The following is a 4,602-nucleotide window of genomic DNA, read 5'->3' as shown; positions in this document are numbered from 1 at the left end:
AAATGCATCTTTGCGATAAATCTCTCAGGTGTTCATTGAGCTTCTTGTACCTGAATATCTATGTTTCTAGCAAGACCAGAGAAGTTTTCTATAATTATTCCCTCAAATAGTTTTTCCAGCCCTTTTTCTTCTTTACTCTCAGGGATGCCTATAATTCTTATATTTGGCCATTTGAATAATTCTATATTTCTTATTTCAAATTAATATGAGGGTAGAAATTTTTATGTTTCGTTGTTCTCATTTCCAAGGTGAAATTCACATTGTAGGAGAGCCCTTCACCCAGGGGACATGTTGAACACCCTGACATTGTGTATATTTGGTGAGATCCTACCAAAGCTCTCCATCCTCCCATGAATCACCCTCCCCTCCCTATTGTGTTTTATCATTGGGGTGGGCATGTAATTGTTTATATATTGGTTTTATATTAGTATTGAGCAAGTTGGATACTTTCTTCTCTATTCTTGAGATACTTTACTAAAAAGAATGTGTTTTCCCAATTCAATCCAGGTATTCATAAAATATGTAATATCTCCACCTTTTCTTACGGCTATTTAGTATTCAAAGGGTATACAAATAGCACAGTTTGCAAATCCATTCTTGGGTTGATGGCCACATGGATCACTTCCTCATCTTGACCATTATGAACAGAGCTGCAGTAAACATCCTAATACAAATGTCCTTGTTGTAAAATGATTTTTGTTTCTGGGTACATACCTAGTAATGGAATTGAGGGATCAAATGGAAGGTCAACTTTTAGTTCTTTGAGAATTCTTCACACTTTTTTCCATAAAGGCTGTATTAGTTTGCAATCCCACCGGGAGTGCAAAAGTGTTCCTTTCTCTCCATTTCCAGGACAGCATCTACAGATTTGAGACTTTGTGATGTGGGCTAATCTCACTGGAAAGAGGTGATTTCTTAGAGTGGTTTTGATTTGCATTTGATGATTAGGGATGATGACATTTTTTTTCATGTTTTTGCTGGCTATTTGTCTGACATATTCATAGAACTTTCTGTTCAAATCCTTGCCCACTTAGAAATAGGGTTGTTTGTTCTTTTTTTGTTGATTAATTTGAGTTATTTATAGATTTTAGTTATCAGGCCTTTGTCAGACTTGTAACATGCAAAATCTTCTCACATTCTGAAGACTATCTGTCTGCTTTGGTTGTGGTTTCCTTAGCTGTGAAGAAGCCTTTTAACTTGATCAAATCCCATTTATTTATTTTAGGTGTTATGGCCAGGGGTCTCTTCTTAATAAAATCTTTCCCCAAATTTATATTTTCATGCATTTCCCCCATACTCTCTTTTAGAATTTTTATTGTTCCATACTCTCTTTTAGAATTTTTATTGCTCCATACTTTAAATTTAAATATTTTATCCACTCAGAGTCAATTTTTGTCAATGGTGAAAGTTGTGGGTCCAATTTTAGTCTTGTACATATGTTGAACCAATTCTCATAGCATCATTTACTAAACATGGATTATTTTCTCAGTGCATATTTTTGTAGGTTTATAAAAAATCAAATGGGAATATGTGTCTGGGTTCACCTTGGATTCTCTATTCTATTCCTTAGATCTACAACTTTATTTTTGTCATTACCATGATGTTTTGATAATTATAGACTTGTAGTATAACCTGAAGTCTGGTAACATAATGCCTCCAGACTTATTTTTATTTCTTATTATTGTAGTTATTTCAGGTATTTGTTTGATTCCATATCAAATGAAGAACTTTTTTCTAAGATCTTCAAAGAATGACACTGGTGTATTGATGGGGTTGCATTAAATCTGTAAATTGCTTTGGGTAGTATAAACATTTTAATAACGATGTTTCTTCTCAGCCATGAGTATGGTATGCTCTTTCATTTGTTCACATCTTGGGATCTCATAGTTTTCTTCATAGAGATCTTTCATAATCTTTGCTAGATACAGGGTCACCATAAAGTTTGTATGCAATTTTAAATTGCACACTATTTTAAATTGCATACAAACTTTATGGCAACCCTATATATTCCAACATATTTTCTCTTCTTGGGAGCTACTGTAAAAGGTATAGAGTCTTTTATTTTGTTCTCAGCTTGACTGTACTGTCATATATGAAGGCTACTGATTTATAGACATTGATTTTTTATCCCGAGATACTGCTATACTTTGTGATCACTTCAAAGAACTTTGTAGTTGAGTCCCTAAGGTTTTCCAGGCAGAAAATCATGTTGTCCACAAAGAGTAAGAGTTTTACCTCCTCTGTCTCCATTTAAATACTCTTGATCTCTTTCTCTTGCCTGAGTGCAATGGCTAGGACTTTCAGAACTATTTTGAACAGCAGTTGCAGCAGTAGGTATCCTTGTCTAGTTCCAGAGCTGAATGGAAATGATTTAAGTTCTACATCATTCAGTATAATATTGGTTATGGGTTTGTTGTAGATGGCCTATATAAGTCTAAGAAACGCCTAAGCTAAGCCTATTTTCTTAAATTTCTTATTAAGAAAAATGGTGTGTGTGCAGTCTGGGAGCAAAAGGCTGTACCATGTGGCACAGGTGTGTAGTGGGCTGCACCATCCTTCTTCTAGGTTTGTACAGATGTACTCTATGATGTTTGCACAATGATGAAATTGCCTAGTGATGCATTTCTCAGAACATCCCTGTCATTAATGATGCATGACACTACCATAATACTATATCTTTATTGTTTTCCATGTCATAAAATATTTTTCAAGAGAATGAGTGTTTTATTCATTCACTCATAATTTTCTCTTTCTTGTTTAACAAGCAGCCATTCACCTGCATTATTTTGTAGTGGCTTCTCTCTTCTATGCTCCCCATTCTTCCAGCAGCCTCTGAGGACAATGAGGCTCCTGTGGGTGCATCTCCAAAGGGCAAGGGGTTTCTAAAACCCATTCTAAGTGCTCAAGTACCCAAGTACAGTGGTGGAAATCATCAGCAGGGTCAACACTATGACTGTCCCCTCCCCCAACCCCCGTGTCTTCTTAACAACTCTCTGGAAGCAGTTAGGCATTGTCGGCCACATGCACAGGGGAAGCCAACTCTACTTCCCCAGTAACAACTGCTTTGACCAGGGACCAGTGCCTGAGCCAGAGCTGCCCAGCAAGGATTGTGTCCTACCAGGGGTGAGAGTATTTGTGCAGAGGGAAACAGACTGCATGGCCATCAGAAGAATGGGAACAGAAGCCTGATCCAGCATGGCCACTGGAATGACAGGAGGTAGTGCTCCCACTCTCCATCAGGCCTGAGGACTCTGAGGCTTTAAGAAAGGAACCTGGATCCCTGAATCACTGTGTGGAGAAAAACCACTTGCTGACCCTTACTAGAATAGTTATGTGGCCTTAAAATGCCAATGGCCTTCAAAACCACAGGGAAAGGCCATGAGACTGGAGCCAATGCTGAAGAAACAGAGCCAAGGAATTCAGGAAAAGATACCAGCTCTGGGAAGTGTGCTAAATATAAGGCTATCCCCTGATTGCCCAGCTGCATGAATCAATAAATTCCTGCTTTTGGCTTTGACTCGCTAAGTACCACCATGGCTGTCAGAAAGAACAAGCGCCTTACAAAAGGTGGCAAAAAAGGAGCCAAGAAGAAAATGGTCAATCCATTTTCTAAGAAAGATTGGTATGATGTGAAGGCACTTGCTATGTTCAATATAAAAAATATTGGGAAAACACTAGTCACCAGGAATCAAGAAACCAAAATTGCATCTGATGGCCTCAATGGTCGTGTGTTTGAAGTGAGTCTTGCTGATCTGCAGAATGATGAAGTTGCATTTAGAAAATTCAAGCTGATTACTGAAGATGTTCAGGGCAAAAACTGCCTGAATAACTTCCATGGCATGGATCTTACCCTTGACAAAACGTGTTTTATGGTTTAAAAATGGTGATTGAAACTCATGTTAATGTTAAGACTGCCAAGGGTTATTTGCTTCATCTGTGCTGTGTTGGTTTTACTAAAAAACACAACAATCAGATGCAGAAGACCTCTCATGCTCAGCACCAACAGGTTTGCCAAATCTGAAAGAAAATGATGGAAATCATGACCAGAGAGGTGCAGATGAATGACTTGAAAGAAGCTGTCAATAAATTGATTCCAGACAGCATTGAAAAAGACATAGAAAAGGCATGCCAATCTATTTATCCTCCCCATGATGTCTTTGTTAGAAAAGTAAAAATGCTGAAGAAACCCAAGTTTGAATTGGGAAAACTCGTGGACTTTCATGAAGATAGTAGTTCTGGAAAGCTCCTGGGGATGAGACAGGTGGCTAAAGAGGAACGAGCTAATGGATATGAACATCCAGTCCAAAAATATGTCTAAAATACTGGCTTTTCCAGTATCTCAGGTTTTTAATAATGACAAATAAAGAATCCTATTTGTGATTTAAAAAAAATTAATTCCTGCTTTTGCTTAAAAAAAAAAAAGGAAGATTGGTGGATATTATCTATAGCCTTTTCTGCATTAATTGAGAGAATCATGTGGTCTTTGTTCTTGAATTTATTTATGTGGTGAATTATATTTGTGGATTTATGTATTTGGAACCAACATTTCACCCATGTGATAAAACCTACTTTTTTTTTCTTTTTTTTGCAGAGACAGAGTCT

The 4,602-nt window shown here is 37.2% G+C and overlaps 1 pseudogene; it reads left to right on the top strand.

Annotated features, from left to right (window-relative positions):
- Positions 1-3,533: 3,533 nt before the first annotated feature.
- On the top strand, positions 3,534-4,318 carry LOC128588780 (40S ribosomal protein S3a-like; annotated as a pseudogene).
- Positions 4,319-4,602: the final 284 nt, after the last annotated feature.

This window comes from Nycticebus coucang, chromosome 1 (genome assembly GCF_027406575.1).
Source record: "Nycticebus coucang isolate mNycCou1 chromosome 1, mNycCou1.pri, whole genome shotgun sequence".
Taxonomy (NCBI): Eukaryota; Metazoa; Chordata; class Mammalia; order Primates; family Lorisidae; genus Nycticebus; species Nycticebus coucang.
This window is presented reverse-complemented; position numbering and strand designations above follow the sequence as displayed.